Raw genomic sequence first — 26,856 nt, 5'->3', positions numbered from 1 at the left:
TGTTTCAGGCTTTGGAAGGTGGGGCAAACCTCCTATGTGGGTCTTTGAGAAGCACAAGTCTTCTGCGGCTGACAAGCCCTGCCGCCCAGAGGTCCACACACACAGTCAACACAGTCCTGCCCCGTGTGAGTGCCCCGACCTCCCCAAGCGGACCCAGTCTCTCCACGGCGGGAGCCCCACACACTCCGCCACCACCCCACACTCTCCACCCGCTCCTTGTGCACACCCTGCCCCGCTCAAGTCAGCTCAGTTGCCAGGCTGCAGAAAATCCAGTCACCAATCTATGCAGGCCCACACGTTGCCTGAGGGCTTGTTGTTAGGTGCGGCCAGTCTCTAGGGTGGGCTGCCTGCCTTGGCTGAGCTGGATTAAATCGGTGCTCTAGCGGGTGGAGCAGACCCTGGGCTAGCAGGTCTCAGGGAAAACTCCAATGGCGTCTGTGTCAGCACGCTCACACCAGGCCACAACAATGCCCGCCGCCAATGTCCCAGTCCCTGGAGAGGTCTCACCCCTCACCGAGATGCACTCAGGGCCTATTAGGTGAGTCTCTTGTCACCAAAGCAGTGTGCACCTTTCTTTCTGGTGATTTTAGGATGCTTTCTGGAACGGGTGAGTTTGTGCGCGGGCCCTTTAAGAGCCAGTTTTAGTTTCTTTGTGAACCGGGTTTTCTGGGGGTGCTCCCCAATGCTTTAGTAGCAGGCAAAGTCAGATATTATGCCACTGGTGTCGATTGTGCTGGGTCCACAAAATGCCCACAGCGGGGGCGCTCCCCGGCTCAGGGCCCCGCGCCTCCAGGGAGGCTGCGTACCTGTGAGCTGCTCCCGGCGGCCGTGACGCTGGCGGCTTGTGAAGGCGGCGTTTTCCTCTCCGGAAGGGAGTCTCTGCCTCTTCCACCCCAGTTAGGATTGTCCGTTGTTGCAGGAGTTCCTCTCATCCAGTTTTCAGTTCTGTCTCAGGGGTAATTTTTCCACGAGTAGTTGTAAATTGGCTGTGTCCACGGGAGGAGGTGAGTTCAGAGTCTGCCTACGCCGCCATCTTGACTCCGCTCTGGGTTGCTGGTTTTCTTATTGTTAAATTTTGAGTTTTTAAAATATTTTTGATGCAATTCCTTTATCAGATATGTGTTTTGCAAATATTTTCTCCCACTCTGCAGCTTGTCTTTTTTTTATAACAGTCTCTTTCTCAGAGCAGAAATTTTAATTTTAATAAAATCTAATTTATCATTTTTTCTTTTATGGATCATAATTTTGGTGTTGTATCCATGAACTCATCACCAAACCCCAGGTCACATAGATTTTCTCCTGTTTTTTTCTAGTAGTTTTGTTGTTGTTCTTTTTAATTTTTCATTTTACATTTCAGTCTATAATCTATTTTGAGTTAATTTTAGTGTAAGGTGTAAGGTCTGTGTCTAAATTTATTTTATTTGCATATGGATGTCTATTCTTTCATCACCATTTGTTAAAAAGTCTACCATTTCTTCATTGAGTTGCCTTTGAGCCTTTGTAAAAAATGAATTTACTTTATTTGTGAGTGTCTATTTCTAGGTCTTATGTTCTGATATTTACTCTATATATTTATTCTTTTGTCAATACTGTGCTATGTTAATTACTTTATCTTCATAGTAAATCTTTAAACAGGTTTCTGTTATCGTTTTTCTTTAGCATTTTATTGACTATTCTAGGTCTTTTGTCTTCCCATATCAAATTTAGAATCAGTTCATTCATATGGACAATATAGCTTCTGGGATTTTGGTGGGGATTTCGTTGAATCTGTAGATCAAGTTAGGAAGAATTGACATTTTATCTATATTGAGTCTTCTAATCCATGAACATGGAATATCACTTCATTTTTTTTAGATCTTTGATTTCTTTCATCAGTGTTTTGTAGTTTTCTACGTGCAAAGCCTATACATAGTTTTTTGATTTGTACCTGAGTATTACATTTTGTGTGTGTGTGTGTGAGGAAGATCATGCCTGAGCTAACATCCATGCCAATCCTCCTCTTTTTGCTAAGGAAGACCGGCTTTGAGCTAACATTTATTGCCAATCCTCCTCCTTTTTTTCCCCAAAGCCCCAGTAGATAGTTGTGTGTCATAGCTGCACATCCTTCTAGTTGCTGTATGTGGGATGCTGCCTCAGCATCGCCGGAGAAGCGGTGCATCGGTGCGTGCCCAGGATCTGAACCTGGGCTGCCAGTAGCAGAGCACGCGCACTTAACCGCTAAGCCACGGGGTCGGCCCAAAGTGTTACATTTTTTGATGCTACTATAAATGGTATTGTTTTATAACTTCTAATTCCTATTGTTCATTGTTGGTATATAAGAATGTAATTGCCCTATATATTGAACTTGTAGCCTATGAACTTGCTATACTTGCTTGTTAGTTCCATGGGGTTTTTTTGCAGGTGCTTTGGGGTTTTCTACATGAATCATGTCATCCATTTATTTCTTCGTTTCCAACCTATATACCTTTTATTTCTTTTTCTTGTCTTTTTGAGCTAGTTGGAATTTTCAGTATAACATTGAACAGGAGTGGTAAGAGAGGATATTGTTGCTTCATTCCCAATCTTAGAGAGAAAGTGTCTAGTCTTTCACTATTAAGTATGATGCTAGCTGTAGGCTTTTTGTAAATGTTCTTTATTGAGTTGAAGAAGCTTACTTAGTTGAAACAGGCATAATGTTACTTCTGCTGAATTATATCAGTCAAAGCAATAATAGATCTCACTTAATTCAAAAGGAAGAATGATAGGCCAACTCTTAATGAGAAGAATTTCAAAGAATATGCAGCCATCTTTAATTCACCATAGTCTCCCCTGAACCATAAATTGTTTATATTTCTTCTATGTGGAAAATAAACTCACTTCCTCTAAATCCGACAAATTCTTATCCTATTGCAGCATTATTTCAAAGTCTAAGATCTCATTTCTCTAAATCAAGTCCAGGTGTATATTTTGTGCAGTTCTTCATTTATGGTTTCTCTTCAACATATCCTGTGGACAAGATAGAAGTTATGTGTTCCCCACACCCAACATACAATGGTCAGGTAGGCATAGGATAATAGCAATGGACACTCCTTTCAAAAAGGGCAAAAACAGAAGGCGTATAGCAATCTCTGGTCCATAGCAATTCTGAAATCCAGTCAGGCATGTGTTGCCGTTAAAAAAAAAATGGAACCCAATACCGCTCCATAGAAATGATTGTCTGTGCCTTTGGCTTCTCCCTCTGAGCTCTTGGTTCTGATATTGGATTCACCCTTCCTTTCTATAAGAAATAGCCTATGTTTATAGCTGAGTAATTTTCTCAGCCATCTTTTTGCCTGCAGGAAATTAGGATCCAAATGCCTTTTTCATTCTGTAATATCACTGTCTTTTTCAGTTCAAGTGGTATAAATCTTTTAAAAGCTTTGTAGACTTCGTGTGTATCAATTTACAGTCCATTTCAACAGACAACACCACACCCACAAATATCTTCAAAATAGGCTCTTCTATACCTTGGGCACTCTGTGAGGCGAGACAATACCCTCAAGAGTCTTAGAAGCCCAATATTTAAAAAGAGAGGGTCTATAGAGCTTTCATAAGAAGGCTTTTTGTCCTTAGAAGTCGTTTTGTGTAGCTGAAAGGCTCTATGAAACACCATCTTAAGTCTCTCTGAGGTCTTAGAAAAGGTTTTATACTTTCACCCTTGACTTCTTCTTTACTCTCAGACCATGCTTTACTAAACAGGGACCTGAATTTGATCTTTTCTCTGAGGCTATTTCTTTTTTTTAGCAGTTTTTTTTTTTTTTTTTTTGGCTTGGAAAGACTGTCCTGAGCTCTTAGTATTTCTTCCAATTATGCTAGAAAACTTAAAGATTTGTTCCTTAGTTTGTCTCTCTTATCTTTCATTTTGTCTTGGGTGGCTAGAAGAATTTGTGCCTGCAAATTTCGTTAGCAAGATTTCTGAGATCATTAAGTTATTTTTCTATTTTCCATATTGCTGCCGGCAACAGTTTTGCTAACTGTTCTGTCTGTATAGAACTCAGCTACTCTTTTCACCGGCTTCCAATAACACTTTCTTCATTGTCCTTGAAGCCCTAAGAGTCTCCCTAAGGCCATTCAAAGTTTCACCAATAGTTCCTTCCAGCTCCCGCCCATTACCCAGTCCAAGCCAATGCTACATGTTTCATGTTTTTTTGTTATCACAACATCTCACTTCCAGGTACCAAATTCTGTTCTAGCTATCAATTGCTACATAAAAAATTACCCCAAAACTTGGAACCTTAAGCAAGCAATGATTTATTATATCTCAAGATTTTGTGAGTAAGTAATTTGGGCAGGGCTCAGCTGGCTCATACTTCTCCTCTATATAATGTTCAATGATGCCACTTGGTAGTATTCAGCCAGTGGATGTGATGGTCTGGAGGGTCAGGATGGCTTCACACACATTTCTGGTGCCTAACCAGGGGGTGGCTGAATGGCTCAACTCATCTGGGACTTTTGAAAACAGTACCTATATCTGGCCTCTTTGGCACAGAGGTCTTAGGGTAGATGGACTGTTTACATAGCAGCAGCTCAAGGCTCATAGAGAGAGAAAGTGGTCCAAGAGATGAGAAGTTCAAGATGGAGTCTTTTAAGGTCCAGACTAGAAATGACTTGGGTGTCTTTCCACTATATTCGGTTAGTCAAAGCAGTCACAGATCTCACTCAGATTCTAGGTCAGTGATCATAGAGTCACTTCTCCGTGGGAATAGTCTCAAAGAATATTTGGTCATCTCTAATCTGCCACACCTCCAATTTCTATTTTCAGTGAACTATAACTAACTGAGACTCTTGAGGTACGGGCAAATTTTTCTTGTAGCAAATGTTTGGAAAAATTGAAAAGTTATGAAACTCGGTTATCAATTAGTAGTTATTTTATTAGAGAAAACCTTTCTTTTTAAGAATTAAGATACACTCTAAAAATGATCTAGTCCTTTTCCTTGGAAGAACATGCCTTTAACATTGAAGATCAGAGGTTTCCCATTAAATATCAGTTCTATCACTTGTTAGTATTATAATCCCAGCTGAGCATCTCGATTTTGTCAATGGTAAAATGTGTGTGTGTGTTATACCTACGGTATCCATATAATTTGGCCTAAGTGAGGCACTTTGGGAAATGCTAAAAATGAAGTGGCCATATCTTCTTGGTAAAAAGCTAAAACTGAGGTTATCTTGGGTAAATGAGGACCCATTTGCCTTTCTACCTCTCAAAGTCTTTTGGTGATCAAACAAGGATATGTATATCAATGAACATTCAAAATTATAAAATGTGTAATAGAGGCAAGGTAGTGATATGACTTAAATACTTTTGGGGATATTATTTATATCCTCAATTTAAACACTTCTAAAACAGTTTCCAAATCTGTTTAAATCTGAATCACCTTCAGTATTTAACACTGCTAAATGTATACTGCTTTTCCTTAACTGTAGAACTGGCATGATATATTTTAAGATAATTTATTTTTATTCTATTCCTAGGAAATCCTGAAGAGAGCTGATCACTACCCACCTTTGTGCGGTAACCTTCCCCACCTATTACAGCTACTCTTGTGTCTTTTTAGTTGGACCTTTTCCAGACTAAGTAACATCAGGTCCTTTGTGTCCCATGTTTCATCTTGTTAATACAGTTTGATATTCATTATAGTACCTCCTCAATGGCTTTAAATTATAAATCTCAGGACAGTTTTCAAACTGATCACCCATTAAATAAAGCTATCTTTTTACTCGAATATAATGAAAATCTTTAGCTTAGCACATACAAATTGAAACCATTCTAAAACATACTAATTCAGAGTGGCTTGTCCTAGACAATTTCAATACTTATCCTGATTTTTCAGGCTCAGAATATTATGTCCAATTCTCTGGCTGTATATCTCACGAATTCTCGTCTAACTCTAACTGCAGTTACAGGTTGCTGGTCTTGCTTTTGGATTCTGATACAAAAGAAAAAGCATTCGAGCAGCACTATCCTTTCTAATCTTAGGGTAGTGGAAACCTAGAAGAACAACTCTGAGCAAAGTCTGAAATCAAATTTTCTCCCAAATAAAACTGGTTTTCAAAGACAGGAAATTTCTTCCTTGTGGGAACTGGAAGTACCAGAGAGAATCTCAATCATTGGCTAGAACTCAGTTATGGGAGAACTAAGGAACAAGGTCAGATCATTCCTAGCAACACTTTGGACTCAAACAAGCACTCAGGGAGTAATGACTAATTCATAACTCTTTATGTACTCACACCATAGGTCTAGGATCAGACCTTGGTTTGGATTTGTAGAGAGCTTTATCACACGCAAAAAGGAGTTGCAATCTCTGTGTTAAAAAACTATGCAATATAATAGGAAGCATGGTCTAATTTGCCAAATGTGCAATAAAGAGAAATTAGTACTTATAAAATTAAATAAGAACATTGAGGAGAAAGGATGAGTTAGTAGGTCAGAAAGATTTAGGTTCAAGTCTAGAGCAGGGAATATGTTTAGCAGAGTGCTTAGTTAATGTTTGTACGTGGATGGAGGAATCTCATTGAGGTATTATTAAAGGAGGCTATCATTTTCAAGTCCAAAATAAATACATAAGTGATACTAGAAAACTGCTTCAAGATGATGTTTTAAAATTGTAACATAAACCGTATCCTTTCAGGGTTTGACGCACCCATGTCATTTTTAATTTAATGCTGTATTAGTTGAACATCCTTTGGATTTTGCTTAGAAATGCTATTTAATTTAGTGCATATTTCCCCTACTTGTATAGTGGGCTTTTATCTTGCTGTTGATCTCGAATATTTTCTTGGAGATCACTACAAACTATCAGTGGTGCTTGATTAAGTGACATCAATCTGAATTGAAGAAGCGCCAGCCTTGCACATAGTGTCAACAGTTAATTATGCTGTGAATTGTGAGTTTCCACTATTGTATTAAGAATGAGAATTACAAGCACTCTCTTTTCCTCTTTTTTTAAGTATGGCGTTGCATTTTTTCCCCAAAAGAAACAATAATTAAAGAAACACTTTACAGTGCATGGTTTCATGCTATATTCAGTAGAGAGTCATTTGTTTTGATAAATTCTTTACCAATAATTCCTGTTACAAGAATCACTTATTTAAAAGTGATTGTAATAGTCACAAGACAAAGTTCATTGTTTTCATTTTGTAGAGGATGCATTATAGGGAATGAAATAGACTTTTCTCTTTCTGCATTTCCTTGTCTTCAGATTATTTTATGTCTGCAATAAATTTGTATATAACTACATTTTTTTACTATATAATCTATTCAAAGATGATAAAATGAAAATTCAAAGTCTTCAAAAGTTTTAAAAATAATACTTAAAAAATTCTAGCTGATAATCTTTGATATTAAGAACACAATCCAAAACAATATTTGTTAAGTTGATATAATTTAACTGTTAATTAAATATATTTTATTCTTTAAATATAATGCCATTTAACATTTAGTTCTGAGACAATAAAGCAAATGTTATTGCAATAATACTTCCCTCACTGAACATATAATTTTGTGGAATTATTGCCAATTATAGAAGAATTTATGCTCATTGCAAATTTTAAATTATTACAAGTAAAATATTATTTTCTAACTATATTTGGACTCATCATGCCTTAACTTGACTAACTAGTCTCTACCCACCTTTTAGCTTAGTTATTTTTCCTTGAAGACTTTCTTAAAATGTCTCAAAATAAGAAAATCCTAACTTTTTAGTTTTTTAGGTATTTACATCATGGGTTAAAATGCTTTACATTTCAAGCATACTGAGTTATCAATTACATTAATTTTAACTAAAGTTATTAGTTATCATATACCTTAATAACATTTTAGATCAAATATTTGCTTTTTGACCATACTGTGGAATTTTGTCTACTTTTCCCTTAATGAACTTCATAGTCCATATTATTACACAATATTTGCAGTTTTTATTTAAATTTTTTTCCATTATTATGATCTATATATCTTTAGTATGTTTTTGATAAAATGGCTTTTATTTGCTTAATTTTAATTTTGCCCATCATATCACTCACAATGCAGAGTTAATGCTACTATTTTATAATTTATTGAAAGATTATTTGTGTAAAACTCATTCCTAAACTAAGACAGCCATTGCAATAGAGTAGTCAGAGTATTGTAAAAGGACACAGGACACAAAGGACTATTTTCCTTCTCTGCTACTGATATCACCTGCTTTATTTGCTATGTCTGAGGTTCAGTGGACATAGCTGTAAAATGGGGAAACTAATACTTATCTGTTTGAAAGGAGGAAACTCCCATGAGCTACATTCTGTTCTAAGATCTCAGATTCCCTGATCATTGATTTCCTTCTTGGTTTGGAGCATTTGGATTTTAAATGTTTATTGATAGAGTTAGGATTATGCCCATAAGTCTCTTGGTAGCTAACCTCTATTTAGAAAAGATTGGTCATTGGCATCTGTTGATTCCTATCATACTTTATGTTTATTATAAGTTTACGTAACATCTAATATAAAATTGTTGGGATGTGGTCAGAAACCATTCCAATAAAGGAACCAAGTGTGAGCGGATGGTCAAGGCAACACAAAGAGAAGAGCCTACAAGACACATATTGAACGAGGAGGTCTGAAAGCATGTTAGCTCTATGACACTCTCAGAAAAAGAATTACCTTAAATTGGGATCAACCTTTTCAACCTTTACACTGCTTCCTTCAGTTATTGGGTACTGGGGGAGGGTTTAACCATGGTAGAAGACAGTCCTACTCCCAATGGGAAAATATTGTTAGGAAGTCTGGTAACTGGTGGGTTAAGTTAAAGGAAGGGGCTTGGAAAGTCTATGAGACCAGAGGAGGTGGCAATGGTGGGAAAGTACATCTAAGAGTGAGGGCAGCAGTTAGAAGTAGGAGGTATCAATTAGAGGCTTGGTTATGAAAGAAGAAAAAGCATCTGAAGATAAGGAGCTAATGAAACAAGGAAATGCTCCAATATGAATTAGACTAATTGCAAATATAAAAGAAAACCATAAAATTCAAAATAGACACTTATCAGAATGATGTAATGTGTGAGCTGACTGAACCAAGGAAATAATTGAAGAAAAAGACAAAGTCATAGTGGTAATAAGGATTGATTACAATATGCCCAAGGGAAAATAGACATGTTTGATAATAGTAAAAGATACAGAAAATAAGAATAAAAAAAACCAAAAGAATAAAAAATAATAAAGATGGGAAAAGATTAGAAAGAAAAAGATTGATATGATTGGAGTCCAAGAAGAAAAAAAACCCAATGGAAGAGAATTAATATTTAAAATGACAATCTAAGAAAACTTTCCTGAAATAAAAGAAGGCTTGGTTACATGTGTTGAAAACGTCTTCCACGTGCTGGCAAAATTTACTTTGAAATATAGTCCAGTAAAAATGCTGGACTTTAAAGATAAAAAAAAATTCCTGGGGCCGGCCGGGTGGCGCAAGCGGTTGGGTGCACGTGCTCCGCTGCGGCGGCCCAGGGATCGCAGGTTTGGATCCCAGGCGTGCACTGACGCACAGTTTGTCAGGCCATGCTGTGACGGTGTCCCATATAAAGTGGAGGAAGATGGGCATGGATGTTAGCCCAGGGCCGGTCTTCCTCAGCAAAAAGAGGAGGATTGGCAGATGTTAGCTCAGGGCTGATCTTCCTCACACACACACACACACACAAATTCCTTCAGGCTTTCGTACTAAAAAAAAAAAGTCAAGCCACTTAAAAAGGAAAGAAAACTAACTTGTCATCAGAATTCTTGATGGCAACATACAAATCAAGACAACAGTCAAGCAATGTTTTCAAGAAACTGGAGGATAGAATGACGAGGATTTTATATTCATTCAAGCTGTCTTCTAAGGATTGGGCTAAAGCAGAGCAGTTTAACATGGTAAGAACTCAAAGAATATTATATTCTCATACTCTTCTTGAGGAATCTACTATGGAGCAAATTTTATCCAACCTCTAAATGCTTAGGAGAATTTCTGGCAAATAGACTGATAATGAGAATTGAAAACATTTAGATGGGTGTAAGTATGGAAGAAGAGTATGTAATTTTTATATGTGTTTGACAAAGTAGAGATAACACAACTAAGAAGAAAATGAGAGGAGAAGGGAGAAAGTGTCAAATAGGAAAAGCCCATGAAATGTCATGTAATTAGCATTTTGGACTAAAAAATTATTTCAAGTTGAGAAACCAAATAGAAGAAACTTAAGTAAGGAAAAGGAGGACTAAGGAGAATATCCAAAAGTATTAGTATAACAGTTATTACTAGAAAAAAATACAAATCTTCCTATCAAAACAAAACAAAAAAAACAAGAAAAACAGAAAAAATAGTGAAAAACACGATAAATATATTATAATACAGGTAATTGTACATATATAGGTCTATCTGTCTATCTGACACAGCTGAGACCAAATATATCAGTCATATTAATATATCTAAATGGGATTAATCACTTAGTGAAAAAGAAGGCTTTTTTTATTGGCTTACAAAGCAAAACCTAACTCTGCTATGTGCAGGTTACTTCTATGAAACAAAGTGACTCAGAAAGACTAAAAATAAATAATATTGGTCAAGCTATACGATGTGTATTGGACACTTTTGTGCACATTCCTAATCCTTTTAGGTCCTCTGCTAACTCTAGACATTGCTACGGCTATTGGTTCCAAGTAGGCTTTGCACCAGTGTGAACTTGACAGTGCCTCACTTGGAACCTACGCCACTTACTTCCAGCAGAAGGGATTCTGTGGTGCCATGGCAATGACTACTTAAGACAACCTGCTCAGCAATCATGAACAACCCAGAAGTGTAGGAGAATTAACACCTGTGGAGCGACTCTTGAATAAAGGAGAGTGGGTACCTATGGATAAACACTTCTCCCTTTCATCCACTGGGTGAACGGTTATGAGATGCATTTCATAAGGCTCTTCAGATAGTCCTTCAGGGTTGAGAACTAGGTATCTGTAACTGTAGTCAATTTGATAAGCCAATATAATTTGATTGTATTGGCTTTACCTCCTTCCTTATTTCACCCTCCCCATCCCTTGCTTCAGCTCTTTAAGAGTGTCTGCTTCAGGCTATGGTTTTGATCTGAGCCACCAGTCCAATTCAAACAAAAACAAAACAAAACAGGGATTACATTCTTAGTATCTGACAAGCTTGAGCTCAAGAATAAAAGTATTAAATAAGGCATGAAAGGACTTTTATAAAACTAGAAGCTACAATTCACAATACATATACAACCATTATGGATATACATGTGCAAAATGACACAGCTACTACAGAACATGCAAAGAGGGACACTTTAACAATATCAGTCTTTATATGTGCCAATCATTGTCCATTTAAGTATAAAAATATATATAAGCTTACAGAAGACTTAAGGTACAAAATTAATCTAGTTAATTTTATTAATATATGTTGAAGTTGGGAACCTGAAAATTGAGAAAACACCATCTTTTCAAGTACACAAGACTCTTGACTATATACCAAGTCTGACTATATGCCAATCATTAAAAAAAATTCCACAAAAGAGAAATCATGTGAACAACATTCTGTGGTCCAATGCAGTAAAAATAGGCATTTAATGACAAAATTTTTAAAAGGACCTTCTTACCTAGAAATCTATAAAACTTCTTATTAAACAATTCTTAGGTCAAAGGGGAAACACAAACATTCAAAAATAATGATAATGGAAACACTACATAACAGATTCTCTGGGATACCATTAAAAGAAATAATCAAAGGAATTAAGTAATTACATCAATAAAAATAAGACTAAAGAACTTCTGGTTTCCTGTTTGCATACAAGGAGTTTGACAGTCGCCTCTCCGTCCTCATAACAAGTAAAAAGCTGGACAGATTGAAAAATTGACATCTCTTCTTGGATCTGTAAGAGAGAGGAGGACAGAGGGAAAAACCACTGCCTCCAAGATTGGAGAGACAGAGAAATACAGGAAGTCACAGCATACGGGAGCAGAGACTCATGCGTGGAAAACTGTAGAAACCAGGGCTGGGATAGGAAAATCTGAACTGTAACTTGAATTGCTGGAGGCTCAGCGTGGAGAACTCTGAGACTTAAAAGACTCCAGGAGGACCCAGTCATGGGGTGGGGGGCACATTATTGTGAGATTTACCTTCAGGAGCTGGATTAAGTTTCCACAGTAAATATCAGAGAAAAATCTCCTCATGCTTCCAGCGTTGGGGCGGGGAAGAAATCATTTTGAAATACAACAGAGCAGTCTGTTCTTAGCAACGCCTGCCCTCAGAAGAAACTAGTTAACTAGAGCCTAACCTTCTGGGGTATTATCAGAGCCTAACTGACCTGGAGAAGGGAAATACCCAACTCCAACCCACCCTACCCATCCTGTACCATCTATAGGTGAGGCACAGGGGGCCAGCGGGGAGGAACTGAGAAACACTTGTGAAGTTCTCAGCCCAGAGGCACAGGCTTACTAAAGACTGAGACCTAATCAGAGGAATATAGAAAGCTTCCCCTCCCCCTACACCTTACCACCACATTACTAAAGGTCGATTTGTAGCAGTTCCTTTTACCCAGTACATAATGTCATCATTAAGGAAAAGAATTGCAAAGCATACCAAAAGGCAAAAAGCACAATTTAAAGAGACAGAGCAAGCATGAGAACCAGACCTGGCAGGGATGTTGGAATTATGAGACTGGGAATTTAAAACAGCTATGGTTAATAAGCTAAGAGCTATAATGGATAAGGCAAGAACTAAAAAGAAATGCTAGAGATAAAAAGCACTGTAACAGAAATGAAGGATGCCCTTGATGGGCTTCTTAGTAGACTGGACACGGCTGAGGTAAGAGTCTCTGAGCCTAGAGGACATATCAACAAGATCCTCAAAAACCAAAAAGCAAAGAGAGCCAAGACTGAAAAAACAGAACACAGTATCCAAGGTCTGTGGGACAACGGCAAAAGATGTAACATTCATGTAACATACATGTAATGGGAATATCAGAAGGAGAAGAAAGAGGAAAGGAACAGAAGAAGTATTTGCAACAACAGTGACTGAGAATTTCCCCCAATTAATGTTGAACACCAACCACAGATCTAGGAAGCCCAGAGAGCTCCAAGCAGTATAAATCTAAAACCAAAGCCAAACAAACAAAACTACACCTAGGCATATCATTTGTAACTACAGGAAATCAAAGATAAAGACAAACTTAAGAGGGAAAAAACACTTTTCCTGTAGAGGAACAAAGATAAGAATTACATCTGACTTCTCCTCAGAAACCATGCAAGCGAGAAGAGAGTGGAGTGAAATATTTAAAGTGTTGAGAGAAAAACCTCCCACGAACTTAGAATTCTGCACCTTCGATATTATCCTTCAAAAGTAAAGATGAAATAAAGACTTTCAGAAACAAACAAAATTGAGGGAATTTGTTGCCAGTAGACTGGCCTTGCAAGAAATGTTAGAAGTTCCTTAGAAAGAAGGAAAATAATATATCAGAAGCTTGGATCTACATAAAGTAAGGAAGAGCATAAAGAAGCAATAAGGGAAGGTAAAATGAAGCTTTTATTTTTCTTATTCTTGATATATACTTATGTATGCTTATATAATGTAAGTGAAATGAATGACAGCAATGATACAAGGGATGGAAAGGAGGAATAAGGATTATTTATTATTACCTACAAAGTGGTCTAGTGGTATTTGAAAGTGGGCTTGGATTAGCTGTAAATGTAACAATGTATTGGGGATTTTTACCAGTGTAATTAGAACAGAGCAAACAATTAAAGGCAGCATGTGAATTGCAAAGGACTATCTTGTGTGTGTGTGTGTGTGTGTGTCTGTGTGTGTCTGTGTGAAAGTGGAGAGAAAGGGAAGGAGAGAGTTAAAGCAAATAAGGCAAAATTAAAGTGGAAGGTATACAGATGTCTATAGGCCTATTCTTATTTATTAGGAACTCAAGAGATATAAAACATTGTACTTGGCATACAGAGTGTGAATTAAAAAAGACAGGCTTGGTCTTTGCCCTGTAGATACCTATGATCCGATAAAATATACAAACAGATCAAATATACAATCAACAAAACAATATCATTATAAACTCTAAAACTACCTCTTGCAAGAAGTTGAAGCATGATTATGTTGGCAAATTAAGGCTGGATGACCCTCATATAAAAGGTTTCTTTCTTTTTTTTATATAATTTTATTTATTTATTTAATTTTCCCTCAAAGCCCCAGTAGATAGTTGTATGTCATACCTGCACATCCTTCTAGTTGCTGTATGTGGGACGCGGCCTCAGCATGGCCGGACAAGCGGTGCGTGGGTGCACGGCCCGGGATCCGGACCAGGGCTGCCAGCAGCGGAGCGCGCGCACTTAACCGCTACGCCATGGAGCCGGCCCATAAAAGGTTTCTGAGAAGAGGTGGAGCATGAAGGAGTTTGTGAGAGCATATACGAGTTGGTAAACAGGAGCAGGGAGGAAACTGAGGCTGGAGGACCAGCTTGGGCAAATGTGTGAAGAGGCCTGAGTTGCAGGGTTAGTAGCAGGAGCTCACGCACATGTGAAAGAACGTTTTCAACAAGTCCATACGGGTCAGCTTGGGGCGAGAGACCAAGGAGGGGAAAGAGATACATGTGGAATATCGGTTTCCTCCATCTCAGTTGTTGCACTGTTCAAAAGTCTACAGAGGTTTGTAATTGAAAGCGTATGATAAAAGTAATAATAATAATGGTAAAGTTAACCTTTATTAAACCCTACTGTGTACTAAACGTTTTGCTAAGTAAGAAATGCCAGGCTCAGCACCTCTATGTTACTTTCTGCTGTACAGTTCCTTCTCTCAAAGTTCACTTGGGCTCTCTGCTGTCACAGAAGCCAGAGTAGAGAGCACTCAGGAGGCTGTGATCTCCCTCCCAGTCAGTGATAAGTGGGGGGCACACTGTGACCCACCTCCCATCTGTGTCCAAAGTCCAAATAGGAGCAGAGAGCTCAGGAGGTATTATTGTACATGCCCTTTTCATTAGCATTCAGTTTTGGTCTGTTGCTTATGATGAGATAGGACAAGCGTTTTCAGGGTGCTCCACTAAATTTCTTCCTAACGCCTGAATCTCTTTATGATAGCGGGAAGATAAGATGCCCTTGTCCTCCCCGTCCTTTTATTATTCACTCTAACCTGGTTCTCGAGTGTCTCCATTCACCCATTCTGAAGCCTTCTTTTCCTAATCTTTGTAGATTATTTCTCCATTTTTTGAAGACCGGGCAGTTGGCTCTTAAGTGTTTCCTGCGGTCCTTTCATTTCACTGAATTTTAAATATTTCAGCCAATTTGAAGAGTTCATAATGATGAATAAGATTAAGCTGGGAGCTTAACCTTTTGAAACTGGGTGACGCGTTAACTCGGCTGGAACGCTGGTTAATTTAACAGCAGGAGTTGAATTAACTTGTCACAGCTCTGCCATTGTTAAGTTTCCTGCTCTTGATCCTCGTCCCAGTCTCACAGAGCTTGGTTGTCCTGGGACCAGGGGATGAGCCGGGGTGAAGAATGGAGCGGAAATGGGAAAGGAAAGATGGCATGCAATGTTAGGATGGTAGCAGGGTGACCAGAAATGACCAGATGAAGAATCCATGTTAGTTGGAGAAGACTAGAAGAAAACAGCAGAGGAGGGGGCTTAGAAAATAAAGGGCAGTGCAGGGCGTCATGGGAGGGTGTGAAATAAGACAGGGAGAGAGGATGAGACGCGAAAGAGAGGAAGATATTAAGAGGAGGCAATGAGTGATGTGACTTGAATTTCTTGGAAATGCATTATGTTCAGCACATTAGAAGCTCTTAATAGTGGCAATCTGGCACACAAAAATAAAATCACCTGCTTAAATATACCCCTTGCATTAGGCAGAAATGAAAATGTTGAACCATAGGAATAATTTCAGAGATGATCTCAACAAAGAGAGAGAAGTTCTTCTAAATTTGGCTCAGCAGAAATATTTATTTTGCATATCTGTAGATCCTTGTCAAACATTTTGGCTTAATGCAATTTAGTCGGGAAGAGGGGAAGAGACGACAGGGGTGGAGGGAGTGGGGAGGAAGGTAATTCAGGGGACAGTGAGTTGATGGAGAGGCAGGGGTGAGAGCATGGTGGTCTTTCCCCAAGGAGGAGTGGGGAGGCATTTGCAGAGGCTGGGGACAGAAAGTAAAAACGGAAGCAGCAGCAGCAGTTACGTTTACACAGCTACCTTTCCTTGAACAACGTAGCAGGCATTGCTGGGCTGGAACGCTCTGTGCGTGGATTGCGTAGGCCATGAGTACCTCTCAAATATGCATTACCTCACATTTGCTATTCCTTCTCAGACAGGAAGCTTTGTGCGTAGAGTAAGCTGCCCAGGCTTCAGGGCAGAGGCCTGATGACACCTGAAATACACACAAAATAACCATTCTGCTTCTAAGCACCGGCTACTCTGAGGCCCATCAATAGAGATCACCTACAGCCTGTCTTCCTTCCAATCGTTCCAGCAGTGACTTTACACCGAAAGGACATTTTCTTCTCTATCTGTATGATTTTGTTTCAGGGCTCATGTTATCCCACGGATGCTCTAACAGGTTTTCAATTTCCAAGGTAGTTGCCTGAAAAGACTGTTGGCTGCTCGGGAGGCTAACCAGCGCTCAGTAGCTGGATCTGAAGTGGATTACTAAGGATTCCAGGGCCTTTTGCTTCTGTCCAAAATTACTTTAAGGTACAGCTATCAGATGGCTAGGCTGTGTCTGATGGATCAAGAGAGTGAGGCAAGTGGAGAGAAGGTGAAAGGGATAAGTCAGAGCTAGAGGACAAAAGGAAGGCAGAAAAGAAGAAAGTGCAGCAAGAGAGGGAAAGAGCGAAGAATTTCTTGTTTAGTTTCGGGATAGAAATTAAAACCTCAAGGCATTTTAAATTCACCAATCGATGTTAAAAGGTACTAAGATAGTTTTGAATCCAGGTAGCTAGAAAGCAAGGCACTGAAAAGTCACCGTAAAGAAATAGATTTGATGAATTAGTGGGTAAGATGGAACTAACCTCCTATACCAAAGCAGAGGGACCATTGCTGGTGAAAGTTGGACAGAATTTGGGGGTGTAAATTTGCACAGTAGCTTACACAGCAATAGTGTTAACTACGTTTCCTTTTTTGATGGAGGTAAAATAAAAAAATTGTTTTTCACCATCCAAAGGGTATATAAGTCTCATAATAAAAGTAACATCCAGTATGAGGTAGATTTGTCTTGTTCTCCAGCAAAAAGATTTAGTTTTTCAAGGTTTAAGGGATCTTGAACTTATTTGGTGTCTGGATCATGAACCCCGAAGGCAGCATTCCATAGAAACTCTAATGCCATCCTTGAACATAATGCTTCTCAGTGTTACCTGGCACTCCTGAGTTTGATTGGACTTAGCACTTCTGTTAGATAATGAAAACGAAGTAAGGAAAAGTCAAATTTAAAAAAGAGGGGCACAAGAATTTCTACTGTCTCAGATGAATAAAACAATGATTTCCAACTATGTTTCATGGCATAGTAAATGGAATGGCACTCCATGACAAAGGTATCCTAAGACATTATTACTGGACATCTCCAGGATATGGTAAAGAACTTCCCAAATGTAATGACCAGGGAATCATTTTCTTCACAGAATATCAATCCTTACATGTCAGAACAGAGTTATTCTTTTAAAGAATATTACCGTGATTCTTTCACTGAGTGTTCATGAACGTGCTCAGAAATAGCTGACCTACGACCTATTCAGAGACAGGAGAGAATTTGACATTCTCAGTGCCACCAGTGTGATTTGATGCTATAGGTTTGCCAGAAGAAATATTTAAGTATTTATGTCATGCTAGCTTAGGCAGCGCCCTCAGCTTGTGGTGACTTCTATTTGTGGTGGACAGTGTCCCAATAACTTCGTGTGTACAAGTTAAAGAGGTGCCATGGAGTTGCTACCAGGAAAACCAACTCACAAGATTTCAAGGTTTCAATGAGCTAAGAGTGTACATTTTGTAGCCACAGAGAGGGGGAGATGTGGGCTGCTCTGCTGCATCTGGACAGGACATCTGTACTCCTAGTCAAATGGCCATCCAGGCACCTCAGTGCTACGTTATGCGCCTGTAGTTTCCATTATGACTTTAGACTGTCATCTTTCAGCATATTTTCATTTATTGTTTTTAGCTACAATGAGGGCAGTAATAAGAGAGCAATTCTGGGGAGTGAGTGAGCGGATAAAATATGTAGACCCTGGCAATAGTGAGGTCTACTTAGCCACACCTCATATTTCAGTTCACTGAAATGTGTGTGGGGGCTGACATAAGTACTCCCTGTTGTGTTATTGCTTACGGCTCAGTAGCCCTTTGAGAAGACCGGAGAATAAAGGACTGCCAGAGCGAGAACAGTGCTAGAGAGGGTGCCTACAAGCACCCGAGAGAGTTTTATGTTTTTGAACAAATGTTTTCTTGATGTTACCCTTAAATCCCACCTGTGTTTCCTTCTCTAGCCATCCACATCAGTCGCCTCTCTGCTTTTCAGCCTTCCTTTTGAGGCATCAGTGAACCTAAAGGAAACTAGCATGGTGGGAATTTCACGACACCTTGCAGCATATCGTGCTTTCTTGGCAAGCAACGTTATTGAATGGCATTCAGACGCTCGCTGCAGGACTAGAGCTGATCAATAATCGCCAGGTGCCCCTTCTGACTGTGTCAGAAGCAAAACCAAGGAATGTGACTAGACCAGTTAGAAATAGTACCCTGACAGGAAAATTCCAGGGCAGTCAAAAGATAAATTGTAACATTTGGTTATATTACTATGTGCTAGGGCTCTTTCTTGACAGGAGACATTTGGTTCCCATTTTAAGGCTGCAAAGGGCTTTAACTAAGCATACAGATATGAGTGTCACCAAGGAGTGTTTCAAACAGCTACATTAAGAAATTGAGGTTGTCAAATCTCCCCTTGTTATTTTAGGGATAAGAAACGATCATTCAGGTATGTACTAAAGGTTCCTTTAGAAAACTATTTTAAATGCTGTTACCCTGGTGTAGCCTCCCCTAAAGAAATGGAAATAATGTTATGATTTCTCAACTATTTTTTTTCTCACTTTTCTATCAGAAAAGTCTCTCATCTTGCAATATAGTACAGTTATATTTTTCTTAGCTTATTATTTTTCTTTAGTAGTAGTAGGTCTAGTTATATAGATAGTTGCTACATGATTAACTGGGAATTCCAATGGTTTATTAACTTTTTAAAATATCAAATAGCACAATTCCTCTCCAGCACAGTGCTAAATGTAAGAGAACTTGTTAAGTATTTTTGAGTGATGAAGAAGAACACAAAATCTACTCTCTTCCTTTGTATTGTGCATGTAGAGAGGAGAAGACACCAACCATTAGAAACATCACTGTCACCAATGCCATTTATTGATGGCTATATGTGGAATACAATGTGGCTGGGGATAACGAAAAGGAAATCCAATTCTTGGACTTCTTATTCTCTTTTCGTAAATCAGTAAACTAAATGTCAGACTCCTTGAGTAGTCCTGTAGGTCATAAATAGTCAAGGTAGAATTTGGAAGGAGATCTCCCAGATTCTAAAGCCCTTGCTCATTTTTTAATACAAGACTGTATCCTAGTCAGTGACAAAAAAGTTGGTGCTAACAGGTTATTTATTCTGTTTTCAACATCAGTTATTTCATCTACAAAATGGGAATAAAGTTACATTCATTCCAGACATTTCAAAGTTGTTGTAAAGAAAAGAGATAATTGATACATAGAGATTAATATAGACTCTTAGTTAATGGTACTAAAGTTAAAGTAAGCTCTTAGTTAATGGTAATCATATCATCATCATCCTCAACCAAATTGCAAGGTGACTTGTAGAGTTAGTTGGGATAGTAACCCTTCTTAAAGGGGTAAGTTTAATATTGATCATCACCTTGACAGGGCCAGATTTGACAGAGAAGGGAAAAGGTCATTCAAGTTTAGAGGGAATGTCTGTGCCATAACTTGGAGGCAAGATAATTTGAATTTAATGTTGTGGAGGGTCTTTTAAACAGGACTCATTGATAGAGTTCAGAGGAGGAGTGGTGTATGTTTAGCAAGGCGATGGTAGTGACGGCAGTTAATAGAATCTTCCTTCATTTGTTCAATAAAATATTTAATGAGTGCCACTTTATGCCAAGCAAAATACTAGGTCCTGGATTTATAAGATATTTAAACCATGATTCCTGCATTCAAGGAGCTCACAGTTTAATGAGGCATCAAATAATGAATCACTACTCTTCAGAGTAGAAAGTGTTATAAAATAGAGATATATACAAGGTACAGTGGTGACAACGAGCAAGAAGCAGCTAACTTTATTGAGAAGACTGAGAAAGTCTTTTCTACAGGATACTGCTTAAAAAACAGTGCTTTCCTTTGGAATTGTAGTTCGAATTTCAGAGGATGTATGGCCCAAGAGCTGAGAAGTGAACTAACATGATAAAAATGCTTGACAAAGAAATTCCTTTGCCTATAGGATGGCATGGAGATGCTCTGAAATATCTGAAAAATGCTGTTTTACATCATATAGTTAAAGGATAGAGCCTGACCATGGATGGATTTGGAAGGATTAATGGATGATGGACTCTATGTCAAAGGTAAAAGAAGAGACATGGAAAATATTATATTTATAAGCTTGAATGTTGTCAGAGATAATCGTGCCTTTGATATATACACAGAAAGATGAAGAGTCATACAAAATGTCAGCTTGAGTGGGACTTAATTATCACCAGCTTGGAGAGAATTTCAAGAAGGTGGCAACCAATGGGACTGACTGGGAAATCTGAGTAGCTTACATGCGTTTTCTGAATTAAGTCCATTTCGTTGTGTCTAGTGTCTACAAACCACGAGATGCAATGAATTAATCTGAGAAATTAATCTGAGAAATAATAAAACTGAATTTTTTTTCCTTTTTAAGCTCATCAACAGTAGAGAAATAAAAATAAAAACAGTCTCATACAGCATCCTGGTATCCAAAAGGAAATACCCAAACACACTTATTTCAGAGCCCAAAGTGAATTTGGGATTATTCCTTGTTCTACTCTCTTTGATTAGTATCAATGAGTGAACTGATCCTGTATGTGGATGAGACCTTCAAACTAACATATTTCTTTGTTTTTTTTAGGAAAGAATATATGAAAACAGGGTACAGTTGTTTTAATTGTATGGAAAATACTTTATCTTCCGTCAGTCACCGTGGTCAAGGTTATTGTCACTCGAGTCCTGAGAGTATAGATTTCATAGCTGTGGTCTGATATGTGCTTCTCTACTATATTTTAATCTGGTTTATGAATAAAGGACAGTATGTCACATTTGTTTTTTTGCGCTGTGCATATTTTCTGGTTTTCTTAGACTCAACATATGATAATTGTTAGTATATCAATTTTTTTAACCCTAATTACTCGGAAGGAAAAAAATCTCCCTGAAATAACATGAGGTGAAAACCCAAGTGAGTAAACAAAGATCTAAAAATCTGCATTTATTTTTTCAGTGAGAGAACATGGCACGCACAAAAGATTTTAACTCATTTAATCAGAATGTCAGTCTTGCCAGTCTTGCCTCCATGAGAGATATCAAAATATAAAATTGTTGAGAACGAGACTGTAGTCCCCGGAATATGTAGGGAATTTGGAAGACATAGGCACAGTGGACATCATTTGGTGGCCATAGTTGAGTAACAAAAATCAGAGCGGTGAAAGAATCCTGGGAAATTCATGTTGGTTACTTGTACATTGAGATGATTCCAAAGTCGGATATTTAGGAATAGTACAGATAAAAAGAGTATGGGCTTTTCAACAAACAGAACTGGACTTAAATCCTTGTTTCCCAACTAATTACAGAATTTTGTGCAAAGTTATTTATCTTCACTGAATCTCAGTCCCCTCAGCTAGGATGGGATGTGGACGAAATGAGGGTAAATAGACAATGTTTGCAGAGTGCTCAGCACAGTGCATTACACAGTGAATGATCAATAAATGGTACTAACATTAAAATTTTATATTTCTTTCTCCAGAGCTGGATTTGAGAGTTCAAATGAAATGAAACATTTTAGGTATTCATGGGCAGGGGGTTGAGATGCTTCTCAGCCCTCCTCTCTTGGTACACCATTAGAGAAGCACAGAAGCCTGAACATTTCCTTTGGCAGACCGAGAACAGTGTTCTGCCTACTCCCTCCAGAATGAGGATGACTGTCTCTTTACAAGTTGGTCCTGACTGCTCAGACGCCCAGCACTGCTGCTGAAGGCAGAGCTGCTTAATCGAATGACTTCCTGGTGCCAGGGCTTTCCTGTAGTTGTTGGGCTTTCTGGCTTGAGCCCCAGCCCTTGTTGCCCTTATATAGGGGGCGTTGCGCCGTCAGCCTTCAGTCCTTTTTTAAAATTTCTCTTCTATCTTAGCTCCTCGGGAAGTGGAGAACAAGAGTGAATGTAGAGCTCCAATCCTTGATATGGGGCTTGTGTCTTTGCCTCCCCATGGGTGAAGTGAAGAGTTTATTTATCCAAGCAGAAGTTCCAAACAGTGCCTATCAATTTCTTATCTCCAGTGAGCTTGGTTTGGAGGATGCAATAGATCCTTCTTAGACTAAGGGCAATTGCTAAGTAAACAAATTTCTTGTCCCACCTTAAAAGTCCAACCATGCAAGAGGAGGGGAATTCCTTTTCCTCAGCACAAGCGCTTAGCATCACCTGAGGCAGTTTGGTTGTGAGTTATGGCCAGATACCAATAGGCAAGTTGTGTTGGAGCAACTGACGTTAGCGACTGCTCCTCTTCGTGCTGTTGAGAGCACTGCTGAGTGGAACTACCAATTCCAGTGACTTAGTCCTCTCCATTTGTACTGTAGGCAGATCAGATGTGCTAGTGTAACACAGGGTCACCGTAGAACCCTATCTACTCTGGATCTTGTGGACTCAGAATACTCTAAACATGGAACAGATTTCTTGCAGAGAAAATCCAGAAAAAGTAGCAGGTTGCCGAGACCCCAGCTGAAAGGCACCGCATTTTCAGAAGCTTGGAACCAGCTTCTAGAACTGGTTTTTCAGGGATATTCACGGTCGATTCAGAGTCTCCGACTGATTTACACCAGAAGAGCGAAAGATAGCAATCTCTTCCACTTGGAATTTGTTATTTTGTCACTAGTATTATTTAGAATACTAAAGAGCGCCCCCAAAAATGTTACCATAATGACAAAGTGAATTAATGTTCATCTTAGAACTAGTGAGCCACTGAATGCTCTCTAAGAATTTGACTCATTAAGAAAGAAGAAACACTTCTTGTTTTGTAACAGTTTTCTGGATTTTACATTTCTTTTCTCCTTTGAAGAATGGAAAATGTAATACTGATATGGCAGTCGTTTGAAATTAATTTCAAAAGCCTACTCAGTTTACTACTTAAGATCAAAGTCTGCATTTTTCTGACATTCTTTTGATACTAATTACCATTACAGCTTAACTGACTTCCATCTGGAGAAGGGTATACATATATACATGTGTGTGTATATATACATACACACATACGCAACCATGCGACGTTGTTTTATGCACACACTCGTGTATATATGTATATATATACACACACATATATATGTATATCCTTAATATGCTAAAATAAAAGTGATAAAATAACTGGGTTTTAAAATCCAAAATTAACTTATGAGGACATATTAAAGGTGTTTTATAAAATAAAATACAATGTTTTATAAAATAAAATACAATAGAAACCAAGCATGAAAGTGAGTTAAAGATTTTGTGTAAGAGAAAATTCTATTCCAGTCATCTTGACACTCTGTGTAAGACCTTTTTGAAACATAGAAGCAAAAGCACAAGCCATTCTCCCAGCTTTCTCTCTCTCTTTTTTTTTCTTCACATTTTATAAAACTGCAGTTTTATTGCTAGATAATATGGTAAAAAAGATTCATTGTAAGGGTTACCTAACAACGTTGGTGGTGTTGATGAATAGTTGCAATTAATACATTCCCTTAATTAGTCTGATACCCAGAAGATGCACCTGGCAGGTCATTTTAATACTACAATTGATTTATAGCTGCTAGAAATGATTTTACCAGCTATCTTCAGAGAGTACAATTAGAGTGGATTTTATTTTTTTATGCATTTTCACTGAGGAATAAACATAAAAGGTCTATGTAATTCAGAACAAAGCAGCTATAATGTACTAATGGTTTATGGATTTTATTAATATTCAGCTAACATTAGAGGCAATTTTAGGGGAGAGCAACCTATTTTCTTTATGAAGTGTTCAGTTTTTTAGTATCTGAGTGCTTTGTTTAAAAAATAAACCTTGATATTTTCTGATGAGTTGCTTCTATTTCTTATAGGAAAATCATTGTAAGTTACAACATATGAAAAAAGAAAATAAAAATTTTAAGTGCTATTTATTAATTTCATGCAGATGGGTTTATATACTGGATATTTACTTTTTAAATACATGTAAATTTAAAAATAAGTCATTAGGCATTCATGTGATTTAAATAGTGCCTCCATTAATATAATTGTTGAGCTAATGGATGAACTCTATTAGTAATGGAGGGAGTTGCACTTCGTGGTTGAACAGGTAACAGAATATTTTAAGGACCTGATTACATATCTGGCTTTTAATTTCCTGTTTATCTGGGATATTAATTTTGCTAATCGGGGATCTTTGTCCTTCTTTCTCATCATCCATAACATGGGACCAATTTACTTGTTTAGTTTAAGATAGTAGGACAATGAGAAATCAGTTTCACAGATAAAGTCGATAGTCCTATGAACAATATTAATATTTAAATATACCATTCCTATAACTAAAATGAACTCTACCTAAAAAATGTCTTTGTCAAAGGGTCGGTGAATCTCTGTTAGCTCAAGGAAAATTTATATACAAAAATTCAAGAATTTTAAAAAATTTATCCTATGACTATTTAGCAAAGGCCTACTATATGCAAGATACTAATCTTAGAGTGCTGTGGATTCAAGAGGATAAAATAAAAGGTCTCTGTCAATGTGGATATACAGTGCAGTGGGGAAAGGCAAGGGGATTCATCAACTGATCCACAAATACAAAATGGTAAGCTGTTGAATTCCGCGAAGAAAAAGCCGAGGAGGCTGTGAAAGGATATCACGGGTAGGCCTGGTTGCTGCTGCATTTCTGTGGTATAGATTCTAAACTGGAAATTGACAGCCTGGTCCAAACCATGTAGAAACGCATCACAGCACCTGTAATGTCCCATATAATCTCTCTCCTCCGTCAACAATGAAGATTATTCTGAACCCCATCAGTAGGCGAGATTAGCTTCTTGGTTTGGTTTTGTTTTTAGTAGTTGGTAATAGATTTGCAAAGTCATTGGGTCTCTTGTCCAAATTTCTTTCTTACTAATGCTACACATTGCAAAGACAGCCAGCTAGGGTTAGCAGTAGAGTTTAGGATCAGGTATTCAAATTCTTTGGAAACTGATCATCCACATAGAGTATAATTTATCAAATCTTACAACATATATTTTTAAAATAAAAATTTCTCAGCCAACACCATTCTGGATAACTGAGGATTACTCCAAATTAATCTTAATACATTTGTCTGGGATCATTAAGGCGAGATGGTATCTCAAGACACTATAGGGCCTTTGATTCTGTACTTTTCCTGTAAAACTGTAAGTTAAAAAAAAAATCTGTGCTTGTTTACCAAACAGTGCTGCTACCCAGAAAGGTTTTGAGACTCCCCGGAGAACGTCCTAATGCCAATAGGATGTTACATGATGACTCCCACTATTAGAGGGCCATAGGAATCTGGAAGTTTCCAGGTATTGGAAACAAAGACATTTTCTTCTGCTAACATTCTGGCATGGCGGACAGAGGGTTAAAGTATGATGCCTGTTGGCTACCAATGCCTGCTACACCCTTTACCACCACTTCTGTGGTTATACTGAAGGAGTCAGTTACCATTTCCTAAATTATAGGATTGGGACTTCAAGAGGTCATTTTATCCATCCCCCTGCTTCTAGGCAGGACAGTACTTAATTATCTTGGCTCACAGAGCTCTCTCTGAAACCAATTGATGCAGAGATGCAATCATTTGCCTCGGGGGAACAGGATGCTATGTAGATTGTTTTTGTTTATTTCTTGTTTTGGCGAATGAACATTTAAAAGTGAAATTCTCTCCCACTTGATTTTGTTTGCAATGTGGTCTAAATTATATTCTGCTCTGGTTCTCATGCTGCAGGATGTTTTTAATGCCGAACAGGATCACTAACAGCCATCTGTGCCTGGCCCCAGGCAGGGACTCTCCTAGGATATGTCTACACTCACCTGTCAGCACCACAGGTTTAGGCTGTTAATATCATTTGAACACTTTGCATTGAAAGAAATAGGAATAAAAAGGTAGTTTTGTGTCCTGTGGGAGAGTCATTATTCTTACAACTCGTTGGGCAGCTCCTCCTTTCCAACTTCCTCACTGCTGGCTGTTGAAGCAACTCGTGGCACTACATTCTTTTTTTAAAAACTTTTTAATATGAACTAAAACTAACTTCTGATTTAAATGTGTTAAGAGTTAGTTGTCCCTGATGCTTTTTCTCCTAATTTCTCTCTAATTTCTATGCTTATGAAGACACAGGAAATAATGAAAATCAAAACACAAAATTATTCTGTGGCTTATAAATAATTTTTAAGCAAGAAACAGACCAGTCTCAATCGCCTAAAAGAAGATGGGCAGATTCTTTCTTCTTTCAAAGTGTGCACCCTGACTCAGAAGCCTAGGGTCTGTATCTAGCAGAAAACTAGAGGGCATCTCACCCCTGTTGGTGGGTTGTGGGAGCTGGACAGAGACCGTGACCTGTGGACCAAAAGCATCTCCATCCC

The 26,856-nt window shown here is 38.2% G+C and overlaps 1 long non-coding RNA gene across 1 annotated transcript; it reads left to right on the top strand.

The window, feature by feature from the left end:
• The first annotated feature begins 393 nt into the window (after nucleotides 1–393).
• Nucleotides 394–21,320, top strand: LOC147916290 (uncharacterized). The gene is made up of 3 exons (XR_015553107.1): nucleotides 394–538; nucleotides 20,493–20,613; nucleotides 21,141–21,320. It is a non-coding gene; the product is annotated as an uncharacterized LOC147916290 (long non-coding RNA).
• The last annotated feature ends 5,536 nt before the right edge of the window (nucleotides 21,321–26,856 follow it).

Source organism: Ceratotherium simum, chromosome 9 (assembly GCF_057802395.1).
Source record: "Ceratotherium simum simum isolate JZ-2026a chromosome 9, ASM5780239v1, whole genome shotgun sequence".
Classification (NCBI taxonomy): Eukaryota; Metazoa; Chordata; class Mammalia; order Perissodactyla; family Rhinocerotidae; genus Ceratotherium; species Ceratotherium simum.
Note: the sequence above shows the minus strand (reverse complement) of the source record. Positions and strands in the feature narration are given on the sequence as shown.